The 26394-nt window shown below is 39.9% G+C and overlaps 1 pseudogene; it reads left to right on the forward strand.

Annotated features, from left to right (window-relative positions):
* Nucleotides 1–1396: 1396 nt before the first annotated feature.
* LOC147477809 (26S proteasome non-ATPase regulatory subunit 13 homolog B pseudogene) lies at nt 1397–14773 on the forward strand (annotated as a pseudogene).
* The last annotated feature ends 11621 nt before the right edge of the window (nt 14774–26394 follow it).

The following is a 26394-nucleotide window of genomic DNA, read 5'->3' on the forward strand; positions in this document are numbered from 1 at the left end:
TTTTCAGAGGAGATTGCAAAGGAGATGGTTGTTGGGGAGAGTTGAGACTGGATTTCGGTTTTGAAGTTGCCTACGTTCCCAAAGATATTGTTTGGGATCAAGTCTTGATTGCGTAGTTCTAGAAAAATGACGAAGGTTGGATTTTATAGGTAGGATTGGTGATAGTTACTTTCTCATTCTCCAATATTCCAATCGTGGGATGAAATTAGAGAACTGGCGGGAGATCTGTCCAATCCTGGGATGAAGTTGGAGAACTGGCGGGAGAACTGTCCAATCGTGGGATGAAGTTGGAGAACTGGCGGGAGAACTGTCCAATCGTGGGATGAAGTTGGAGAACTGGCGGGAGAATTGTCACACAATATGAAGTTGATGGAAGTGAATCTTGAATGTGGGTGAAGTTGTGGACGAAGTTGTGGAAGTTGTTTTGACTCGCAAAATATGTGCGCAATTGATATTGATTTTACGTGTATGTATATAGGATTTGAGCATAGGATTTGAATATAGGCTCTGAGTGTGGGTTTTATTATAGATAAGCTCTGAGCATGGGCTCTGAGCGTGGGCTTTTTAATAGATAAACTCTAAGCATGGGCTCTGAGCGTAGGCTTTTTGATAGATAAGCTCTGAGCATGGGCTCTGAGCGTGAGTTTTTTTGTAGATAAGCTCTGAGCATGGGCTCTGAGCGTGGGCTTTTTTGTAGATAAGCTCTGAGCATGGGCTCTGAGCGTGGGTTCGTATAGAATTGGGCTTTTATTGGGCCACATTTGTGGGGGTCGGAACATTGCCCTCTCTTTGGTACATGGGCAAGGCCCGTGTGGCAAAGAAGTAATAATTTTAGGGTTAGTTAGACTTACCCCCCCATTAATAGTTGCAATTAGTATTACCCCCCTATTTTCAAAAATATTAGTGATACCCCCCCAATTGCAAGATCCAACGGCTACGAGATGATTTTTTTTTCAGATGAAGAAATCTGACCGTTGGATCTTACAAAATGGGGGGGTATCACTAATATTTTTGAAAATGGGGTAATACTAATTTGTAACTAGTAATCGGGGGGGGGGGGAGGGGTAAGTCTATCTAACCCTAATTTTTAAGGTACTTGGTAGGTTTGTAAATCAGTAAAAATAAAAATGATGGGAGTTGAAGACAAATAGAAATTTCTTTCTTGATATAATTTATATTGAGTTCGGTATAAATTTGGAGTTTGATATAGTTGAATTTATTGTATAATGGTAAAAAAAATATATAATGGCAGTTTGGTAAATACACTAAAATGGTTAAAGATGAAAGGTTATAGACTTATAGCCCACGGGCTTTTTGATAGGTGTTATGGGGGGATCAAACTTAAATTAGATATGGGTTAATTAGATATGGGGATCAAACTTAAACTTAAAAAAGCATGGTGGGTTTGCAATCTTTAGATTCGCAACATGAATCAAACCCAGAACTAGCGGAATGGTACACCGAGTTAGCTGATTTGTATGAAAGGAAGCTCTGGCATCAACTCATTCTTAAGCTCGATCAGTTCATCTCACTCCACGTCTTTCAAGCTGGGAATGCTTTGATTGACAAACAACTTCATTACGGAATTTGAGACTAAGATCAACCCGCTTAAGCTCTCGTACTTTGCTGTCTTAGTGTCTCGCCAGTTTCCTGAAAGACTAGAAGCTATTACTTTTCTTCAAGCTATTATTGAAAAGCTTCAAGATACAAAGTGATAAGCACCCAAAAGTGTATTATGAAACCCCGTTGAGACATATAAATTTGGTTAACTATGTGTTTAATAGTTATGTTTTCAAACTTTTGCAGGTATTCGCAGTAAACATGGAAATATGGTTTAAACCTGCGATAAAGCACGAGGAACGACATGTATATGAATTCTTCCAAATCCGCACAGAAGCATCAAACTTCCGAAGCTCCTACCTCTTGAACCAGGACTCCGAATGAGACAAGTGAGCTGCTCAGACAATCAGGGCGATGAACTCTACGCATAGGCGGGAAGTTGTAAAATTGCCCAAAGACCGGACCGCCATTGGACTACACATAGGACCCACTATACGGGCCCACAAGATTGGATGAGTCATCAATTATGGAGCATGTCAAGACAAAAATGACAAATTATTGGTGCAAAGTTGACACCTTGCATGTAATTAATTATATTAGGTGTTAATAGTGAAAAAAATGCAAGGTGTCACTTTGTTTTAATGTGGTGGATAAAAATGAAGTAAATGTGGTTTGATGTTTCACATGGGAGGAAATGAGATGTCTCTCAAATGAAGAAGAAAACAAAACAAGGGGGGGGGGACACTCCATTTACTCCCTTGACTTCTTTTCCTTACCTTGTATTATTTTAGTTCCTTAGTCATTCTTATTATTTAGTTTTTTGTTTTGTAAGAAAGCTTGTAATAGTTTTAATGGAGGAAACCTTGGTTTTCTTCTAGGAAATAAATAAAAAGCAAGTGAGTTTAGTTAGTTTTTCTTCTTCTTCTTTCTCTCTCTTTTGTTCTTCTAGCTTGTAATTCATCATCCCAAGGATCATGAGCTAACTTCTCTTTTGGGGAGTTAATCCATCTCATGTGAGGGAGAATATTTGTGGTTGGCTTGGCAGGTTGTTAGGAAGAACAACTAGACCTACATCCTATCCCAAAATGATAGTTGGTGTAGTGTCTAGTTAGGAATCAAAGTAATGAGCTTAGAGATAAGTCATTGCTTGGTTCTACTTGCTAGCATGTATGAACTCTTTAATGAGCCATACATGTTAGGGATAAAGTTTTCTTCCATTAGGGCTTGTCTATGAGTCTAGGAAGAATCAAATAAACCTTTTCAAATCAACAACTAAATGTTATTTTCACATGAGGAGGATTAGCTCTCCACCTTTTCTTTAGTAAATTGAATTTTGTATTAATTGCATGATTTCAAATCTTAATGTTTTTTCTTTAATGTTTGTATATGAAAGAAACCTAGCATTAGTAGTAAACTTACTCATTAGTTCCCTAAGAGTAACAACCAATTTGTAGTTGTCCTAGACTTTAGGTTGGTTCAAATCCTTATTCCAACTTTACGAAACGAAGATCGTGAGTAAGGAACTTTGAGTTCACTTTCGCATCAAATTAGAGAGTCAAATCTCTAACGTAGTAAAAAAAGCTAATACCACAAAGGAACTGCGAATTTAAGAGCCAATACTCTACTCCAAGTTGCAGATAGCTGCGTTTCGACTTGAGAAAGGGGACCTGTTTCGGCAATAAACTGCTTCAACACAACGAGAGCAATGGTAAAGAACACACTAAGAAACAGAGAAATTTGATGTTGGGGGAGATGAAACTGAACCAAGATAATGGTTGCCTACGTACCCAAGATCTATTCTCTAGGGATCAAGTTTCCACGTAGTTTTCTTATGAAAAATAGTTTGGTATTTATATAGGTAGAGTAGAGAGTCCTTGTAGCTCAAGTAATCTTGTAGCTTGAGTAATTGTGATAGACTATAACTTTCAACTGATAATTATCTCTTTGATAAGAAATGAATCTGGACATAAATCAATGTACATTAGTGGCAAGCCATGTGGCTAAGGTTCAGCCTTAGACACATGAGTTAATGGGCCTGTACATTGATCCATGATATTGCAAATTGGGCTTTAGCCCTATCGATTAAATGAATAAAATAGAGACCCCTACTAATGGACGTTTGCCACGTAGGTGGGGGTTGAAACACCGCCCCCTCTTTGTCATGCGAACAAAGTTCACATGGCAAAGAAGAAAAGAAAAATCAAGAAAAACTTGGAATAAGAAAAGAGTAAGCGGAATGTATAACAAAGTGTTGTGTGAACGTAAACGATAGGAAAATAGACAATCGGAAAAAATTCGTGAATTATCGAAGACGAAATAATGTCAAACTAACGTATATGGGACGCAATGTAGTTAAAAAATGGCTGAAAAATGCACAGAAAAAATTTCAAAAGAAATTGATTGCGAAAACTGTACCGAACGCATTACTTGACAATACTACGAAAGTTGATTTCGATGATGCGTACCACCGGAATATTGATACTAGGATTAGTCTGTTGAAATTATACGTAGGGGCAATATAGTAATAATAGTAATAAAAGGAAGTTAAATACTAATTGGACTCAAAGGTTTCGGATGAGATAAGAATGTAAACTAGATAAGAATTGATAGACAGATGAAGTTTGGAATAGAGAAGAATCCCACCGGTACTGGAAAACAGCTCGAACCTTATATAAGTGCTGTGCCGCATATTCCAATCTATAAAAAATAGTGACGCTCATCAAACAAAACGTGGCCAAGGCTCCTTGAGGCAAGTATTCATAAACAAGTATCGTCACTCCATTGTCGAAACACAAACCCGACAACCTGACGAGAGTTCTGCATGGAAGTTAAGAAACCAACACGACCTTACTTCAGCAGATACGAGAACCAGGGGTTATCAGTGTTGAGCGCTGCACGTCCTTACCCTGAAGTCATAGAAAGCTATAGCACAGCCATGTGTTCGTGGTGCAAAACAAAAATAAGAGAGTTGGCGTTGTCAGCTCTGTCGTCAGCAGTAACCCCAACACTGCTGCTTAATAACTCTGTTGTAACGCCCGTATGTTTAAAATACGTTTTTATCTATTTAATTAATTAATTTAATTATTTATTTTCAAAATTCGTCGGATTGGACTCGGGATACGTGGGCCTGGTTTTTGGGCCCGAGTCTGGGTTGGGCTTGGGTTTTAGGACCCAAATATATAAACACATTGTTCTAGAGAATAGGGTTCAGAGAAAAATAAAATAATGAAAATGGAGGCAGCTTGTTTGCTGGAGGGTGGAGCGCGACGACTCGGATTAGGAGGATTCGTCGAGTTCTAATACAGGTGAGTAGAGTTTATCTTTCACCACTACTAAAATTATAATTTTTGTCTGTTTAGATTACGAATTTACTGTCCAAGCTATATAAGTTTTGCTTGTTCTACCAGTTCGTTCTGTTCGATGTCGATATATTCTGTCGGCTGTCCATATAAACTGTTATTGTGAACAGTTTATTTTTCTTATTTTTTTTTCTCGTATATAGAGATAGTTTACTCCAAAACCATGTTCTGTGCGTTTTTCATGTTCTGCTCGTCTCTTCGAAAATTATTCTTATGGTTAGTGTTTAGTTTTGTTAGATTATAGGACTATCCAAAGACTCGTAGGTGGTTATTAATGGAGGCGCGAGCCCCAAACCTCCTCCTCTGGCCTATAAATGTTAGAATGGTAATCTTGCGGATAGTGTGGTGGTGTTGGGTTTTTTTGTATGTTTTGAACTGCGATTTGGTATGGTGGGTTGGGAGTTTGATGAATGGTGGTAGTGGGGTGATGGTGGACCGGAGATTGGGTGTTGTGTGAAGCTTTGAACCTGTGTTAATGGCGGTCGAGATCTGATTTTGGGGAGTGATATCGACAGTCCATAAAAGTGTGTGGTGTTCATTAAAGGTTGTTGATTTTCGATGAGGAATGAAACTGATGTGATGAGGAAGTGAGGGGTGGTGGCCGGCGCGATTCGGTGGCTGTTGGAGGTGAGGAATCGAGATTTGAGGGTAGCAAAAGATGGGGTTTTTTCGGGGTTGTAAAACCGAGTTGGTTTGGTTTGGGTTAGAGTCCCGGTGAGTGGTGGCTGGTGGCTGGAAGCGGTGGAGAAGAGCTGCTGGTGAGGGAGGTGGAGAAGAAGAAGACCTGTAGGTCGGGTTGGGCTTGGGCCTTGGTTGTTGTTGGGCCCGATTTTAGGTTGTTTTGGTTTGGGCCGGATTCTAGTTTCAGTTATTGGGCCTTAGCTTGTTTTGTTTGGATGGGCCGGATTCTTTTTTTAGTTGGTTTGGTCCATTTTCTTTTAAGTCTTTGGGCCAGAACTTAGATTTGTTTTGTGGGCCAGTTTAATTTAAAGTTTTTGGGCCGGTTTAGATTGTTGGGCCAAAGCCTTGGTTGTTTTGATTGGGCTGAAATCTTGTAGTTTTGTTTGGGCCCGATTTTTATTAAGTTTGGGACCAGTTCTAATATTAGTCTATGGGTCCGTTTCATTTGTATTTGTGGACCAGTTTAACTTAACAACTTTTGGGCCGTTTCTAATATTGCTTGGGACCAGTCCATTGGACTTAAAATAGATCTAATTGGGTCTTTAAATGTTTAGATTTTCGGGTTCTAAGGTTTGGGCTTGGCCAGTTGGGTCCGAACCATTACCTTGGTCATGAGTCCATGAGCCATGCACCTTTGACCTTAGCCATGAACCATGGCTATGACTATGAACCTGTTGAACATAGAAACAATAGTTTGACTTTGACCATGACATGTTGACCATGACGTTTTGACTTTGACTTTGACCGTTGACTATGAAATGTTGACTTTTCCAGTTTTTCACCTATTTGATTTGTATGGACAAATATAGTAATAAAATATTGTCGATATTATATAACTTGCTTGGTCATTATCTAATTTAGATTTGACGTGAGTAGTGTGTAAAAACATATATATATATTGGGCTTTGATTGTGGGTGTGGATACATCCTAATTGTGTTACGTTTTATGTTGTATATTATATGGACACATATAGTAATAAAATCTTTGTGGAAGCTTGTATAAATTTGGTTGTCATTATCTAAGAAAGATTTGACATTGATGTTGTGTATTTTTGACACGTGACGATATTGAGATGTTAGGAGACATTATATTCCTAATACGTTATAATAAAAATGTATGCGATACGTTGAAGCATTATGACATGATATCATATGTTGGGATATATATATTAATGTAATATCTTGGAGAAATTTATATAAACGCTCCATTATTATATATGTGAGATACTACTATGAGGTAACATAGTATTGGTGAATATTTGCCCATGGGAGTGTGGTGTAGTACAATAATATATTGGCACGTGAAAGTATGAAAATGGTTATGAGATATATTGAGATATTTCTATATATTGTGGCTTAGTGCAATAAGGCAATTGACACCGCGTGATATAATGGATTTATTATGAGTCATTAATGTATGACACTTGAATAAATTACGAACTTAAAAATCCTAGAACCTAGATACCACAACTCATGTGATTGGCCCTTCCGGCGTTTGATTAATCCGAATGGCCTTGGTGACCCTTCCGGCGTTCGATTAATCTGAATGGCCTTCGGGAGTAAGTAATGTGATTGGCCCTCCGGCGTTTCATAAAATTTGAATGACCCCCCGGGCGTAGCCGAATAGTGGCTTGATTATTCCGTTCGCAAAATAGAACGATGATGCGCGATATTTTATGCCGAATAGTGGCATTACTTACATAATTGCTTCCGTGTGAGGATTTACGGTGTCGCGCGCATCTCTTCGGGGTGGTTCGCACGCGAGTGGTTCATTATGTAAGGGGAGGCATGTGGATGTACATGTTCGGCGTTGGGTAGCGATTGTGGTAGCCAGGGAAACTAGGTAAGACATAGATACGACGTGAATTTTAGGGACACGCAAAGAAAGCCTGAAATAATCTAATTATGGTAATATGTTGGGTTGGTTATTTGTTTAGTTAGAACCTAAGGCGCCTCGATGGAGGAACTACATGCCTTATTTATGATGCGTATAGTTTGTTGTGTGGTTAGTGGGAAGTTAAGGCGCCTCAGTGGAGGAACTACCTGCCTTAGTTATTGAACTTAAGGATGTTGTATTAGTCGTTAAAAGTTAAGGCGCCTCGGTGGAGGAACTAACTGCCGTATGGATTATGTATATATTTGTATAAGTATATGTTGTTTTTAGAGCTACTCACACCAGCATTTTTATAATGCTGACCCGATTTGCATGTTTGCTTATCGGGTGTGTTCATTCAATGAACATAGTTGATAAGTTTTGATAGGTTTAGTGTTGAAGAAGAGTGGTTGCTGCTTGTGGTTTGCGTTAGCGTTGCATCTCAGGTTGTGTTTTGTTTCCCTTGAGGTGATATAGATTTTCAGTCTAGACGATGTTTTACGTATTTTCATTTGTAAATTTTTGTAATGAAGATGACATTTGTATAATGGAACTTTTATTTGGTTTTTTTAATTATCCGCATATTTAAACTGTTGATGGGTTTTTGGGAGTGGAGAGTGCGTCACACCTCGGAGATCGAAGAGTCGGGAACAAATAATGTTTTTTCCGAATTCTGTTGAAATTCGGGGTGTGACATCTGTGATCCATCGTTGCGTCGACCAACAGGTACGTCTCTCTCAATTAATCATTGTTTTAGATACAGACTTGCGTTGGTGTGGATAAAGCTAGAAAATTGCATGTGGAGGACACGAAACTCTGGAGAAAACGCTGAAGAAGATGACGCCCGAAATCAACAAACACGATGTCTATCCGCTGTAGTGCTGTCGCCATGAACCTTTGTGGAGATAAAGACTTGGGGCGGTGTGTATAGAAGGAGAAAAGTGTATGTGGAAGAAGCTACGGATGTAAAAAGAAAGAAAGAAAAAAACGAAACTCTGTGGTTGTGAGAGATGATGGTGGCGCCAGTATTCAAAACTGAAAACAACAAACATGATACGGTGCATCGATAGCCAAGGACAGGCACTGTAACCACTTTTACTTAATTTGGCCCGGGCATGCGGAACTAAAAGGAACAAACATAATACGGTGCAACGCCAGTAAAGGAAGGGCACCGTACCTGTGTTGCACCGATTTGGCCCAGTGAACCCGGTTTTTGAGCTTTCTGACCCGATTTTTTTTTTTTAGGTAGAAACGACCGTATTACACGGATGAATAATAATCGAGAAGAAAAAAACTCGATGACGATCGTAGACTTGGTGAGGTGGAAAGAAGGTGACAAATACAACGAACACAACGCCACGGCGATGGTCACTTAAAGAACTACGGAAAATATTAGTACTTGAATTATTTTGGGCTGCCGAAGAAGACGGAGAAAAGTTCGGAGAATATGACAAAGCGGCGGCAAAAAAAAAAAATCGACAGCATGAAACAGGTATGTCAATATATATATATATATATATATATATATATATATATATATATATATATATATTTTTTTTTTTTTCTAGTTAGCTTCAAATTTTGGTTAAGTCTGAAAGACTAACGAAAATATTTGTATTTTCGTCACAGGTTGAAACGGCGGAATTACGAGCAAAATATATTGACGAAAAGTTTCAATTGGAAAGATCACAATGCCGTAGAAAAAAATAATAATAAAGAAACTGAATAAAGTTTTCGCTTAGAAAGTTAACGTAATGCGAAGTTTTGCCGCACGGAGAAACGACAGTTGTACGAGCCTCGGAAAGTTTCGCTCAGAAAGTTCGGCTTAATGCCTTAGAAAAAATAATGAAGCTGTCAAAAATTTTCACTTGGTAAATTTCTCGTAGAAAGATCGGCAGAATTCCTTAGAAAAAATAATGATGATCTTTGTGAAAATTTTCGCCGGAAATTTTTTGGAGAAAAATCGCACAATGCCACGGAAAAAATAATGACGTTGACGAAAATTTTCGCTCGGAAAATTTTTCGTAGAAAGATCGGCACAATGCCTTAGAAAAAATAATGAAGTTGACGAAAAGTTTAAATCGGAAAGTTTTTCATTCAGAAAGTTTGACTTAATGTCTTATAAAAAATAATGAAGCTGGAGAAAGTAGGTGACGTAATGCGAATTCTCGCCGCACGGAGAAACGACGGTATTACGAGCAAATTATATTCACAAAGAGTCGACGGAGAAAAGTTTAGCACAGAAAGACGTCAATTAATGTCGTAGAAGAATTAAAGAAACTGACAGAAGTTTCGTTGAGAAAGAGCGGCACAATGCCTTAGAAAAAAGAATGACTGCGGAAAATAGTTAACTGAAAGTGCTAAGTGAAGCGAATGCAGATTTCGAAGAAGAAAATGAAGATTTAATCGAACAACCGTAAGACAATTGATAGAGACAATTGATTAGGTAATTGTGTGAATGTAATACCATAGAGCTAAAACTTCTTTTGATGAAAAATAAAAATAAAGATGGGTTTGTTATTGAATATTGTTGTTGTGTCAGATAACATACCTACAGAAAACTGACAATGTTGTAGATTTATGCAGTTGAAAGAAAATAGAACGAAACGCCCCCACGTAGAGAAAAACGCCCCCAATGCGTACTTAACTTTGCAAAATTAGGCTAAGCGAGCAGAAAAGCGTTCAAACTTAGGCTGACGAAGCTAAACGTGGTAACCTCGTCAGATTTTGTCGGAACAATAGTAATGGACTAAGCGAGCGTAAAAGTGTTCAAACCTTAGACTGGCGAAGTTAAACGTAGTAACTTCGTCAGATTTTGTCGTAGCGATAGTAATGACTAAGCGAGCGTAAAAAGCGTTCAAACTTAGACTGACAAAGCTAAATGTGGTAACTTCGTCAGATTTTATTGTAGCGATAGTAATGACTAAGCGAGCGTAAAAAGCGTTAAAACTTAGACTGAAAAAGCTAAATGTGGTAACTTCGTCAGATTTTTTCGTAATGATAGTAATGAATAAGCGAGCGTAAAAACGTTCAAACTTAGACTGACGAAAAGATGACTGCAAAAGTGATGTGTCAAGTCCTTCATTTCTACCGGCGGCGGAGAGATAAGCCAATGACTTTGCATGACGTAAGTCATTTCGGGGTCTTTGAGTGATAGAGATGCTATCAAATTGTCGAGCAAGACTATGTATCAAACTAAGATAAGCCGTCATACGCTCATCTCTTGCTTCAAAAGACCCACCAAACTGATTTGCAACAAGGCGAGAATTCGTGTATAACTGGAGCTTTTGCGCTCCCAGTGGCAAAGTTGTTCTCAAGGCATAAATGGCATCCTCATACTCGGCTTCGTTATATAAAGCGGCGAAGCTAAGTTGTACAGATTTCCCAATCTTTTCTCCGCCGAGTTTAACAAAAAATGCATCCAATTCCAGACCCAGATTTACTATGGGAGCTATCTGAGTAAACAATCCATAGGTCAATGGGATTAGGAATTGCGTTTTCATGTTGGTCTTCGTCGCCCCCAGTTATTGGCGGCAGAATATCTTCCATAGATTCTTCTTGGTACAAGAAATCGTCAATAGGAGAATCATCAATCGGAAAATCAGCTATCAAAGAAGCCAGAGCATGTCCTTTTTCAGTAGTACGACTTTCAAAGACAATGCTATATGCACTAAGATAACTTTTCCATTCGGCTAATCTATTTGATTCTTGTGCATTACGAAAGATCTTGCGTAAGGGATTTTCAGTATAATTCTGACCAACCTCCCCTGGAAGTATGGTTTCAATCGGTGAGCGATATGAACCAATGCAAGTGCAATTTTTTCCATCTTTGAATAACGAGACTCAGCTCCGGTGAAAGTCTTACTAATAAAAAAGACGGGTCTACCATCATCAATGAAAAGAACATCACTAACAAAGCTTGAGTTGTAGCTGCCAGGTATATGCCACTAGGTTGACCCGGTAAAGGACTTGTCAATATAGGAGGACTGACCAAGTATTTCTCCAGTTGTTGCAATGCCATCTCACAATCAATGTTCAAAGTTGCCGCCCCCTTTAAAGTCTAGAAGAAGGGATGACAACGATCGGAATATTTAAAAATAAATCTATGAAGAGCGGGAAGCTGACCAGTAAGTCGTTGAATTTCCTTCTTATTTTTTGGTGATGACATATCAATAACGGCGCCAGATCGATCGGGGATTAGCCTCAATACCTATACGAGTCATGAGGTATCCCAGAAATTTTCCAGAAGAGAGGCCAAAAGAACATTTGTCGGGATTGAGTCTCATGTTATACTCGTAAGCCTATCAAAAACAAGTTGAAGATCGGAAAGATGATCACCAGTATGCTTCGATTTAACGACTATATCATCGATATAAGCCTCCATTATTTTTCCCAGCAGATCGGAAAAAATTGTATTGACAAGCTTTTGGTAGGTTGCACCGGCATTTTTCAGACCAAAAGGCATAACAGTGTAGCAGAAAATGCCTTGGTTGGTAATGAAGGCGGTGAACTCTTGGTCATCCACATTAAAGAGATCTGGTAGTACCCTGAAGAAGCATTCATGAAAGATAGGCGTTGGAAGCCCAAAGTGGCATCCACCAGTTCGGAAATTCGTGGCAACGGATACGGATGAATCGGACAAGCTTCGTTAAGGTTCAGATGAACTTTACGATGAGTGGGAAGTTACATCAAAGGGACTTCGTGTTAAGTGGGGTGAAATCCATTTTATCCAGAAGATTTAAACAGACAGACGCCCCCGGTCGAGTCTATGTGGAAGATGACACCATGCCATTACCTCTTACAAGAGTTAGAGATTTTAGGCGGTACACACTTTCGGGTCTGACTGGAGATTGTCTTTTTCTTTGCGTGTAACCAACCTATCTAGGTCGGTAGTTTATCTGGGATTGTGGTCTTCCCTCTAGTTGCTTCTGTGACACCTTCCATCCCTGCCTGGTCGGACCTGTCTGGGATGGTAGTTTTTCTCCAATCTGCGAGGTCGGCCTTCCCTGTCAGGTCGGTCCAGTCTAGGATGAAGGTTTTCATTATACTTTCTTCCGTGACGCCTTTTTTTCCTGTCTGGATGGACCTGTCTAGGATGGCGATTTTCTGCAAATCTGCGAGGTCGGCCTTCCCTGTCAGGTCGGTCTAGTCTGGGATGAAATTTTTCCTTATACTTTCTTCCGTGACGCCTTTTTTCCCTGTCTGGACGGACCTGTCTAGGATGACGATTTTCTACAAATCTGCGAGGTCGGCCTTCCCTGTCAGGTCGGTCCAATCTGGGATGAAGTTTTTCCTTATACTTTCTTCCGCGACGCCTTCTTTCAGAGGCGTTTGTACCGCCGTTTGCGGTAGCGGCGGCGGCGGTGCTGCTGCTTTCCGAAACCTAGTAACAAAAGTACGTAACTTTTCATCACGTTGTTGCTTGATGTTCAAAAGTGAGTTGACATCCTTTGGCGTCTTGCAATTGTGGCGGAAATGATTAACAAACTGATTTTCTAGTTCATTGTATTGGTGAATTGATCTTGAAGGCAACTCACTAAACCAGCGTAATGCTTCTCCCTTTAGAGTTGATGGAAAGAGTTTACACATGAGCGGATCATCTCCACCCCATAACACCAACTTATTTTTGAACGATAGAACATGCAAGCCAGGATCTCCTTCCGACTCATCATAAAGTTCAAAATCGGGTTGTTTGAAGTCGGGATGGTGGTAAGCTTCCTGAATGTCGGCTTAAAACTTATCAAGCACGCCATCATCATTTATCAAGTTTTTCATTCTTACATCCCTTGACTCTCTATCGTTAAGTTCTTTTGCAATCAACTCTTTCAACTGTTATTCTATTAGAGTTAAAGTATTGGCTCGAACAACTGGACACCCCCGATCGTGTCCATGTGGAGAAGGATACCTTCCATTATCTCTTATTGGAGTTAGAGATCTTTGGCGTACGCACGATCACTCGACCGGTGATTGTCTTTGTCTATCCTCGTAACCAGCTGTCTAGGCGGTAGTCACCCTTGGCGGGTGGTCGGTATAATTATACCACTTCTCCATGTTTTGTTGCTCTTGTCTGGGATGCCCGCCTTCCCAGTCATGTCGGACATATCTCGGATGGCGGTCTTCCTTGAAATTGCTTCTCAGAGGTAAATCTTCCATTTGAGATCGGACATGTCTAGGGTAGTAGTTATCCCTGCCAATCCGATTCTCCCCATAAGTACGGGTAATAGGGTCATTACTCTTAGAGTATGCACTGGTCATGACTCATCGTAACTCACTCTCAACCGTATTAGGAGTGGCTGTAGCGGAGCTGGTGGTGGTGGTGGTGGCGCTGCTACGGTTGGATGTTGAGAATTGATCTTACCACTAGGAGCAACTTGAATGTTCAACGGTTCTTGAATTGGCCGATTTGAATTTCGAGGGTTGCAATTCCTATTAGCAGGAGGAATATGTTGACTATTTGGTCTGCTTCTTGTGCTTACTATCTTGATTGTTTCATGTGATAATGAATTCTAAATTCCCCACAGACGGCGCTAATTATGTTTCGGCAATAAACTGCTTCAACACAACGAGAGCAATGGTAAAGAACGCACTAAGAAATAGAAATTTGATGTTGGGGGAGATGAAACTGAACCAAGATAATGGCTGCCTACTTACCCAAGATCTATTCTCTAGGGATTAAGTTTCCACGTAGTTCTTTATGAAATATAGTTTGGTATTTATATAGGTAGAGTAGAGAGTCCTTGTAGCTCAAGTAATCTTGTAGCTTGAGTAATTGTGATAGACTATAACTTTCAACTGATAATTATCTCTTTGATAAGAAATGAATCTAGACATAAATCAATGTACATTAGTGGCAAGCCATGTGGCTAAGGTTCAGCCTTAGACACATGAGTTAATGGGCTTGTACATTGATCCATGGTATTGCAAATTGGGTTTTAGCCTTGTCGATTAAATGAATAAAATAGAAACCCCTACTAATGGACGTTTGCCATGTAGGTGGGGGTTGAAACATGACCAAAAAGACTGCAAAAACCTCTTGGATGATGGGAAGACTACCCTTGATAGCATGACTGATATTGATCCATCTGTTTATGCAAGCTACTACTGGGTTTCATCTCAATACCATAAATGTCGTCGAGAATTTTCTGAATTCTATAGGAGTGCACTTCTTTATTTGGCGTACACGTCAGTGGATTCTCTTTCAGAAACATTTAAACTGGACTTGGCATTTAATTTATCTCTTTCTGCTTTACTGGGAGATAAAGAAAAACACATATTAAGTCAAAGATTTAATTTGGTTTAGTTCGATAGAGAAGGATCGACAATTGGATTATGGGATTGGCAATGCGAGCGACATTTATGGGCTCAGCAATACGAGCGATGCGAGCGACATTATGGGATCGGCAATGCAAGCGATGCGAGCCACTTTTATGGGCTCGGCAATGCTAGCGGCATTATGGGATCGGCAATGCAAGTATTTATGGGATTGGGATCGACAATGCAACTCGAGTGGCAATTCAAATGATCGGCAACTCGAGCGGAAATTCTTTCTAGCGGTAATTCAAAGGCTAGAACAGATTTTCTTGTTCTTTTATTGTTGAAAAGGGTCGGCAAATGCTATATTATTGTTGGGTTGTTAATTGATTAGGTTGGACACATTAGAATAGATTGGGAACTTGGTTCAAATTAGTAGCGGATAGAATGAAAAGATCTAAAAAAGATAACATATATAACAAGGTCTATTGAAGATAAACTAATAAAAGGCGAAGCTTAAGCGAATTAGAAAACTGATTGTTTACGAAGCTTAAGCGAATTAGAAAACTAATATATATGATTGTTATATAAGCGAATTAGAAAATTGATTGTTGGATCAATATTGAAAATCTAGTCCTATTGGTTTACGGTTCTGGAGTTAGAATATCTATAAAAGGAGAACTTGTGGTAGCAGAATAATTATCAGACTTAAAAGATAGAAATAGTTAGGTTTGAGAAGAGAAGAAATAAAAGTTCCAATTTTCTTCTCCATGTTCTTGTTTTACTTGTGTAGTAAGGTATGTTTCTATCCACGTTCACACCTTTTATTGTTTTATTCATTCTTATCACAGAAAATATGTTGCAATGTATACAATAAGGTTTTGTTGTTTTTGAGGAATATATATTAGGATTTGGATCTCCGATCGTGAGACAGTAAACCATGTTTAGATTTTATAATTTAAGAAATTCATCTTTGCTTTTGATAGAAGGGTTAATTTGATACTATTCTATCTTTTTGACAGTATTGAAAATATTTGTTTAATGGAGAGGAATTATAACTTGAAGAGGAGATGGGGTGATAAGTGGGACTTTAATATGAATAGGGTGGCGAAGGGTATTGATGCAGATAGTTTGAGAGCTATAGATATTTGTGTTTACTGGACAACGACCTGATGATTTGGGTGATAGAGAATGACTGCACTCTTTTTGGGATAAGAGTTGCCTACGTATCAAGTTTCTTGGGGTAAGCTTGAATGAAGCCTTACATAGTTCATCTCTCTCTATTTATAGATGCTTGAGCCGACCTTCCATATTTGCTCTGGACCATTATGAAGTGTAGATCCACCTTGTGTGCTATCTTGATGATTCGCCATTACTCTGCTGTTACAAAGTTAATATCCCCCTCCTTGATTGTGGCGTTGATTGATCTCCAAGATTGCGCTTGTTGATTTGCTTCCACAAATGGCTATAGCTGATGTTGTGGATGACCTGGGTGTTGTGTCATGGGGTACGATCTAATGGTGTGGGACGAGTTGAAGGAGGACGACCTGGTATGTGGACACGTGTGCTGTAATGTGGAACGGAGGGTACTTACACAACCCCTTTATTTTTGAAAACTATTGCATACGTATTAAATTAAGTTTCTAAGAACAAGTCCTAATTCTAATGCTAGGGTGAGATTTTTAATTATTTTTCATCATAGAAAGGGAAACGAGAATTTGTCACTAAATACGTTTATTTAGACATCAAGTAAACTATATACAACTATGCATGCCTAATTTTTGCAAAAGGTTCTCACCACCCCCAAATAGTCGGACACTGTGTCCTCAAAGTGTTAAGATGAAGAAAGAGTATACCTGAGAGGCTTTGAGCAAAAATATAGTTGACATCTTCTACAGAAATTTATTGTAACACACTATATATTATACATCATAAAAGTAGAAGCACACTGTTAGAGTAACACACTGTTAGGTTATTTATTTATTTCACATCAAAATGTAAAACAAATATATACATGCATCAACTCACATGGCCCCAACCTTGAACTGGGGGATAGTCCATCCTTGCCTCGTCCCTGTAGAAATGTCATTCCTTTGCATCACGCCAATCTATCATAGCTTTCCAGACTTCACTCCACTTCCTCTTCTTTGTATTGTCTAGATGAGCTATCATTTTATCATCATTAGGGAAAGAACGAACTTTCTTTAGATACCTTGCAGGGCGTTGCCATGTTCGAAATCGCAAAGAACGAATTATCTTGTTTGTTGGACACATAGAGTCAACCTTTACCCAAATCTGAAAGGTGGCCGCAAACCGTGGAAGAATCGCCCTCACTATATCGCATCTCAGAATCGGCGGGTGATATAGTCTTGCCAAAAAGACCGAGCCTTCTTAAGATTCTCAATTACTAGGTCTGTAATGTCAAAGGCGGTATGTTGCTGGGCCAATGCATGGAATGTCTTACACGCTGACTTTGATGCAGTGGAAAAATGCCAATCTCCCATAATGTTCAGAAGAATAAATAACATGGCAGTGGAATAGTAGCGGAATAGTGGCTACTGGCTAGTGGAATAGTGGCTAGTGGAATAGTGAAGTCTGGCCATCGGCCAGCTTCGGCACGTTCACTGACGTGGGCAATGCCATCGCCATACCGGGCAGCAAAATCTTCCCTAGAATAGTCATTAAAGTTATTCTCTATCATGTATTGAATGGGGAGGTCTTTGAAGAAGAGGAGGAAGGTCTAGAGCCATAGCAATTGGCTCATAAAAAGAGTGTCGGTGTTACCAATACGGATTGTAAATCCATTCAAAGGGAAACCCCAGATAGCAGGTAGATCTTCCATGTGATCATAAAAATAAGTTGCCAAACCTGGGGAATATGTTTGCTCCGGGTGTAGAATAAGGGAGTTCCAACCAACTCGTGTGATGAAATCTCTGAAGAGATGTCCATACGCAGGAGAATTCAGCAACGAATGGAAGGATTGTTCTGGAATCATCTTTGGAGCTTCCATTGTAGAAGATGTGTGAAAAAAAATGTGACCTGTATAGACAAGGATAACAAATATTAGAGTATGATGAGAATAATTAAGTAAAAACAAATTACCATAAGAAAATTTCACTATAATTAAAAACTAAAAAGAAAATGACAAAGAACATAGAATTGCAAAATTTAAATGGTGTCATGGGCCCAAGTAATGGCGAGGATCCTTTTGTGGGAGGGATCCATTTATAAGATTTTCTATGCCGTCAATCCGTGCAACAGCCCGTTGCAATATTTCGCTTTCTGTCTGGTAAATCTCGGCGTGGTTATCCATTATGAGAGTGTGATTTGCCAAGAACTGGTTGTGGTTGTGCAAGAATTGTGCTTGTTCCTCTTCGTTTATTGTCCGCAGGTCCTGAAATTCAAGAAGACTGGTGATGATAATGATCTGACGTTTGAATAATGTCATCAGACCTTGTTGAATTAAACAAAGGCCTTCCATGGGATTAAATACATTGCATAATGCATTTTCAGTGAAGATGTTGTCTGCGGAACAATCTTTGTCGGTTTCTGCACCGACATGGTTCTTTGCAACGTCGGGGTTCCAGAATCCGTTCCTACATACCGAAAGTGAATGGTAAAATGTTAGCCGTTCAAGAGGTGTATGAGGAGAAGTACTAGAAAACCCCAACGTATCATGATAAGTGTCACAATGGTTGGTAAAGGAGTCGCCTTTTCCCCGCACGCGCGATCGCTGTTCGGAGAAATTTAATAATGCAAAAATCATTGCAGTTACTCTGTAAGACCCAGAGTAGATGGAGGAGGGGTTTGGTTATTTCCGAAGTCTTAGACGTGCCGAGCACATTATGAGCTACCCATTGGATCACAGATAATTGGTTCTTTTGCAAAGATCGCAAATAAACAATACGGTTTTTCCGGTTGTATTCGCCGTAAAGGATAGTTGCAAACATCAGATGCCTGATATTGTCGAAAGGTGAATCCTGAAGGTGTACTCCTTGGTTTGTAATAGGAATTTGAAGTACCTCAGAGATGATTTCCATAGTCAATTCACGCTCGCATCCATTAGCACGGACAAAGAATTGCCCATTTTGGAAATAACCGCTTTTATAGAACAACAAGACCAATTCTCTAGAACAAAATGCCTGCTTATGATGTAAAAGAGGGTACCATCCTCGACGTAATATTTCTGTGTCAAAAAAGGGACGAAAAAGACCATTTTGGAAATTTTCCATAAAATTTTGCTCAGGCACGAAACATGAAGTGAGGGCCATTAAAGATGGAGATTTTTTTTTTTTTTTTTTTTGGAAAAAGGGAAGTTAGATTTTTGAGGTGTCTATCCTTGTTATAAATAGGCACCAATAGCTTCTAAGATATGTGCAAAAGTGGATGTAGTGTGGATGAGAAGAATGGGGCATGTGACAAGGAGTGCCATTTTTTATTTATTTATTTTAATTAATTATTTATTTTATTATTATTTTTTTTACTAGCGTAAGTAGAAGGACAAGGAAAATGTAGATATACTATCACAATAAGATGTAAGAACGTACAACGATATGGAAACACAACATAATGAGACATGGAATGAAATACAAACCTAAATATTAGATAGAACTATATGCCACATTAACAACATTACTATAATGAAACAAACAAGCATGAAAACTTGAGTAACATATTCAATTTGCCGCTGCTCAAATTTTTCTAGTGCATCCATGAAGCTTGAAATTTGGAGCGGACTAAAAACTATTTTTAGAATAAAAAGTGTAGAGGGAAGAATATGAAATGAGTGAATGTGGAGGAAGTGTTGAACTTATTTATAGAAAGAAAATTGCCGTTTTCTGACCGTTTTTTTAGATGCGATTTCATGACCGCTTTCTGATCGTTTTTTGGGCATTTTCATGACTGTTTTTTTGTGCGTTTTCATGACCATTTTCTAACCGTTTAATAAAATGTTAGTTTACAGTAAAGTTTGCTGTTAAGTGTGACATCTAAAATATATATTTATATAAATTATTATTACTAATATTATTATATATGTTCCGACCTATATGATATAATATTAGATATAACTAATATATCTAGACATAAATTTTTAGGAAATAACCTACTATTAAGCTGGAAATGCAAACATGTAAATCAAATATCTGACCTAAATATTATACAAGACTGGAAAAATAAACTAGCTACTGATGATCCTCGAGCCGCGGAGAAGAATCCTCTGGGCCGCGAAGAAGAACCGGGGAGTCCCGCGACGCAAAAAGACGAGCTCCCCCGTGGAGGCTAACTGCTCCTGGATATCACCCAGAGTATCCATCACCTGAGCCTGAAATTGATGCTGGCTTGCCATGAACATTTTGAACCGGGTTCCGGGCGAGTAAGCATATGGTCCCGAAATGCGTCATGGAAGCTCTCATTTCCCACCGAATTCACCCATGCCGCCGGCATCATCGACTCGTGGCGAAAGTGGTCATATCGTCCTTAACTCGCCCAAGGTACGCCTCATTGATACCGGCGAGTGTACATGTCTCTCAAACCACCGCTCACAAAGACGTAAAGGCATCTATGGGGTGGGTCATCTTACTCATGGCGTCTCATCAAAGTAGGGTGGGTGAGAGGAGCATACGCTTAAGCTTCGGCAAGCAGCCCTTTGGTGCCGTGGTTCCCAAGGGTCTAGTATGCATTTCTTGAAGACAAGCATATTATCATATTGTGGTATAGGGGGAGCGGGGGTGGCGGACGGAAAACCCAAGGTAATCATAACTTGTGTTACCGTAACGTTAAAGAGGGGCTGATCTAAGAGTGGCATATGTAATAATATCAAAAAGAAAGGTAATGATGCGAAGTTACCCTTTCGCCCTGGAGGATCCGAGAAGGTGGAGGAAAGTCTTGTTGATGTCCGAGGGCTTCGAGGTGCCAATGACGCTCAGTCCCAAACCATTGAGTCACGCCTAACCGGTTCCGTCGCGCACCGAAATACCGATACGCCGCATTTTCCATCTATGTTGTACTTTCCCTCGATTAACGTGTTAAGCATTAGGTCATAAGTCCGTGGGTACACGGACGCTGCCGAAGTTAGCACGCGGTCGCACGGTGAGGAATGCCCGCGGATCCCGAGAAAGCAAAACAGGTGTGACTTTCGGCGCACACCCTCGACGGTAACCCAAAAATGGTCGCCATTAAAGCTCCCATTGTCGTAGAATTTCATCACCAAATCCTTGGAATAAAGCCCTCCATTAGCATATAACAAGTACTCCCATCCTCTTGAGTGAATTTCATTATCAAAGAATGGAGCAAACATCCCGTTTTCAAATAAATTTCCAAAATTTTTATCCACACAAATACGCCTGTTACCGGCCATCACTGGTCTTAGGGAGAGGTTGGCTATTGATTAATGATGAGGGGGAGAAATGGGACTTGCTGACGGAAGGGAATTGTGGTCGGAGTTGTAAGAGTCTCGCGCGAGACCTGGATTTAAGGCGTATGGGCCTCGCGCGAGACTTAAACGAGAGGGGGCAAGATCCGGAATTTAGGGAAGAAGAAATGAGTGATGGTGACGCATGTGGTTGGGTTTGTCTGGTTTAAAGATCCCGAGATTTTGATATTTTGGTTGGGCCAAAAAATTTCCCAAGCCCAAATCAAGCCTAAAGCCCGATTTAAGCCTAAAAAATCTAAACGCTTACCCACGACTCGTTTGGACTCCGAATTGGATGAATGAGATATCAAAATGATCGGCACGAAAAATGCTATCCAATTGTATGAGTCATTCTTGAAGGTCATAAGAGTTTTTGAAAAGAAGGAGGGTGTTTTGTTTATAAACAAAGCTTTTATTTATATACAAAGGAGATATACGTGAAGAACACTGGATGTCCAGAAGAGTCACCATCTAAATTCATAGACAACTGTCATGTCGGCTCTGGAGCGAACCCAATCCAGCCAGACTGTGGATTTACCTCTATGTATTATGGGGTTAGGGGCAGGACGGTACCATCTTGGACCGTGCGCGCTACGGTCTAATAAAATTGCCCTTATTACATACAGCTATCCTCAAACCGCCCCAAGGGGAACTCAAAGTAACCAATTCTAGGGTTGGTCTGGTGGAATCCATTGCCCGTTTGTGTTCCAAGTATGCGACATCCGGGTTGGACACGGATCTCTTGTGCAAAACTTAATGCAAAGGGAAAAGGCAACAATATAAACATAACTACAAGGTGAGTCTTTTAACGTCAGATCCTCAAGATGAATCGAGTCTTTTAACGTCAGATTCTCAAGACGAATCGAGTCTTTTAATGTCAGATTCTCAAGACGAATCTCAACCTGTGGGAGAAACGGTGCAGCGACGAAGATTATCTTGCGCAGTTGGTGTCAGACAAAAGTATACCTTAAACTGGCTAGTATTGGATAGGAAGTCAAGACCTAGACAGAAGGGTGTTTGACAATGCATACACCAGCCCATCCTTCGCGCACGTCGTTTATGAGCAAAAGTACTACGACCATTCTCTATTCGTGATGAGTGAGACTTACACCAAATGATTAGCTGAAGTTCGCAAGGTAGAGAGTAGAAAAGGGAAGAGAAGGAAGGAGGTGAAATTTTAGGTACCCATCGTTTACCGAAAAGCACGTTTGCTCGTGTTCAGAAGACATTTATACTCAGTTCTGAAATAGAGTTTTCGTGGACTAAGGTTCCGGCGCTTGCAACCACACACTTCAAAAAACTATGGAGATCATAAGATAGAAGATGGCCCGGCTACCAAAATGGCATACCCTCTATAGAAAGAAGATTGAGTATGCCAAATGAAACATCTAGTCTATGTAGATCGGATCCTGAAGAAGAGTCTGTTCAACATCTGGTGAGCGTAATTCGTTATAATATTTTAGGCGTTGTCCATTGACTTGAAATTCGCTGTTATCTTGTGGATTAAGCAAAGAGATTGCCTTATAATGTTTCACAGCTGACACAATGAAAGGACCAGACCATCGTGTTTTCAATTTACCAGGAAAAATGTGTAATCTGGAGTTGTAAAGTAAAACTTTTTGGCCAATTTTAAAATCCTTACGCAAAATGTGCTTGTCGTGCACTCTTTTCATATTAGCTTTGTAGGATTTCGAGAGATCATAAGCATCACTCCGAATCTCCTCAAGCTTATTTAATTGCAATTTTTGCTTCTCGCCTGCCTCGATGATATTGTAATTAAGGCTTTTGATGGCCTAAAGGGCACGATGTTCAAGTTCAACTGGCAGATGACAAGGTTTTCCAAAAATAATGCGGTAAGGAGACATCCCTATAGGTGTCTTAAATGCTGTTCGGTATGCCCACAAAGCATCCGATAAGCGGAGAGACCAGTCCTTTCTTGATGGGTTGACAGTTTTCTCCAGAATAGACTTTATCTCTCTGTTGGAGACTTCCACTTGGCCACTCGTTTGTGGGTGATATGGAGTAGCAACCTTATGAGTAACTCCATATTTTTTCATTAAAAACCCAAAAAATTTATTACAAAAATGTGTACCCCCATCAATCACTGATGATAGCTTTGGGGACACCAAAATGAGAGAAAATGTTTTCTTTAACAAATTTCACGACAGTCTTATGGTCATTTGAGCGACATGCGAGTGCCTCAATCCATTTGGACACATAGTCTACAACAACTAAAATGTATAGAAAACCTTGAGAAATAGGGAAAGGTCCCATAAAATCAATGCCCCAAACATCAAAAATTTCCACAATCAAGATAGGATTTAGGGGCATCATATTTCGTTTGGTAATTCGACCTAGGTGTCGACAACTAATGCAAGCTATGCAATGTTCGTGTGCATCGTAAAAAAGGGTAGGCCAGTAAAAACCACATTGTAATACCTTGGCTGCAGTTTTCTTTCCACTAAAATGACCTCCGCAAGATTGTTCACGGCAAAAGGATAATACGTCGGTGTGCTCCCATTCGGGAATGCATCGACGAATGAGTTGGTCAGAACAATACTTAAAGAGGTAGGGGTCATCCCAAAAATAATATTTTACAGTGGATAAGAACTTTTTATGATCAGGACGTGACCAAGAGGAAGGAACTTCTTCAGTAACTAGGTAGTTAACGATATCCGCGTACCATGGAGATGAGAAAATAGAGTACAAATATTCGTCTGGGAAGGAATCACAGATGGCTTCAGAATCACTATCAATGTCACCAACCAACCTTGATAAATGGTCGGCCACGACATTTTCGGTTCCTTTCTTGTCTTTGAATTCCAGGGTGAATTCTTGCAAGAGAAGGATCCAATGGAACAATCATTGTTTTTTCGGCCTTTTTGCAGTAAGTACCGGGCAAAGATGGTCATTATATACGATGGTGGATGTTCCAACTAGGTAAGGCGGAACTTATCCAAGGCATAGACAACAGCTAGGAACTTTTCTCGGTTTGTCAGGTAATTACGTTGAGCGCCATTAAGAGTTTTACTAGCATAGTAAATGACAATGGGTTTGTCATCACGTCGTTGGCCTAGTACGGCGCCAATAGCAAAGTCGCTAGCGTCATACATTAGTTCGAATGGTTAAGACCAATCAGGGGGTTGAATGATAGGAGTGGTAGTCAGAGCAATTTTTAGAGTATCAAAAGCTTGTTTGCAATTGAAATTGAAGTCGAATACTACATCCTTAAGCAGGAGATTGGTTAAAGGTCGAGCAACTTTGGAAAAATCCTGAATAAATCTCCTGTAAAACCCAGCGTGGCCTAAAAAGGCACGGATATCACGAACTGTTCGTGGGAAAGGTAGCGAAGCAATTTTAACAATTTTAGCTTTATCAACCTCTATCCTGTCTTTCGAAACAATATGACCTAGAACAAATACTTTGGTAACCATGAAATGACACTTCTCCCAATTGAGTACCATATTTTTCTCTTCATAACGCGTTAATACTTTAGAAAGGTTGGATAGGCAGTCGTCAAAGGAATTTCCGTAGATGGAAAAATCATCCATGAAGACTTCCATATAACGTTCCACCATATCACTGAAAATGTGAAGCATGCATCGTTGGAAGGTGCCTAGGGCATTACAAAGACCAAAAGGCATTCGTCTATATGCAAAGGTTCCAAAGGGACACGTGAAAGTTGTCTTTTCTTGATCGGCGGGATCGATAATAATTTGGAAGTATCCGGAATAGCCATCAAGAAAACAGTAGTAAGCATGACCGGCTAAACGTTCTAGCATCTGGTCAATGAATGGGAGAGGGAAGTGATCTTTATGTGTTCTGGCATTAAGTTTGCGATAGTCAATGCAAATTCTCCATTTTAATGGAATGCGAGTAGAGATGCACTCACCATTTTCATTTTGTACAACTTGAATGACGGACATTTTGGGAACAACGTGGACAGGACTAACCCAATCACTATTAGAGATAGAGTATATGATACCCGCATCAAGTAATCATAAAACTTCCTCTCTCACCACCTCTTTCATGGCGGGGTTAAGGCGACGTTGCGGCTCTCGCGATGTTTTGAGCCGTCATCCAGATGTATGTGATGTGTTCATACACTAGGGTCTATTCCCTTGATATCATCTAAGGACCACCCGATAGCAGAGCGGTGTTCACGAATGACACGAATCAAACGTGCTTCTTCGTCGGTAGTTAAGTGAGCAAAAATTATTATAGGGTGACTACCATCGGGATCGAGATACACGTACTTCAAATCAGAGAGTAGAGGTTTTAAATCTGGAGTTGGAGGATTGGGGATTAAGGATTCGTGAGCGACCGTCTCTTTAATGGAAAAGATCGAGTCTGGTTCTCCTGGATCAGTTAGTACTGCAGTAGTAGGATCAAATAGTGGTACTGAATCTAATAATGCGTGGACATCCTTGATGTACGAGTCATCGTCAAACTCAAGATTATCAAAAGAAAGAAATTGGTGTACCTCGTCTTCGGGAAAAGAGTTTGTGAAATAATCGTGTGTCAGACTACCAACCAATCTAATCTCACCCTCCATTATAGGACCGGGAAATTGTTTCATTAATTTGAATACGTTGAGTTCGACAGAAAGGTTCCCGAAAGACAATGTCATTGAACCGTCCCGACAATTTATGAGAGCGTTAGCAGTTGCAAGAAAAGGACGTCCCAAGATGATAGGAATGGAGTCACAGGCCACTTCAGTATCTAGAATGACAAAATCAACTTGGTAGTAAAAATCTTGGACCTTGACTATGACGTTCTCTACTATGCCCTTTGAGTACTTGATGGAGCGATCCGCGAGTTGCAGAGTCATATTGGTAGATTTTAATTCATGAAGACCTAACTGCTTAAATAAGTAGTAGGGAAGTAGGTTAACACTGGCACCTAGGTCTAAAAGTGTGGTAGCGGTATACTTGTCACCCAACGTGCATGCTACAGTTGGTCGACCTGGGTCCTTGTACTTTACCACACCATTGGTAGTGGTAATCGAGGGAAACTGCTCAGTGAGGAACATTCGTACGTCGTTTGGTCGTGCACATGTCCTTCAAAAACTTGGCATGTTTGGGTAAATGCTTAAGCGCATCTAGGAAAAGTAAGTTTATGGGCAAATTTTTGAAGGTTTCACGGATCTCATCGAAATGTTTGTCACGTTTGTTCTTTACCAAACGGGCAGGGAACGGAGCTTTTGGGTGGAATCGCGCATAAGGATCAGTGGCATCTTTCCCTAGGGACGTGGGTGT

This window comes from Coptis chinensis, chromosome 9, assembly GCF_015680905.1.
Source record: "Coptis chinensis isolate HL-2020 chromosome 9, ASM1568090v1, whole genome shotgun sequence".
In the NCBI taxonomy this organism is placed as follows: Eukaryota; Viridiplantae; Streptophyta; class Magnoliopsida; order Ranunculales; family Ranunculaceae; genus Coptis; species Coptis chinensis.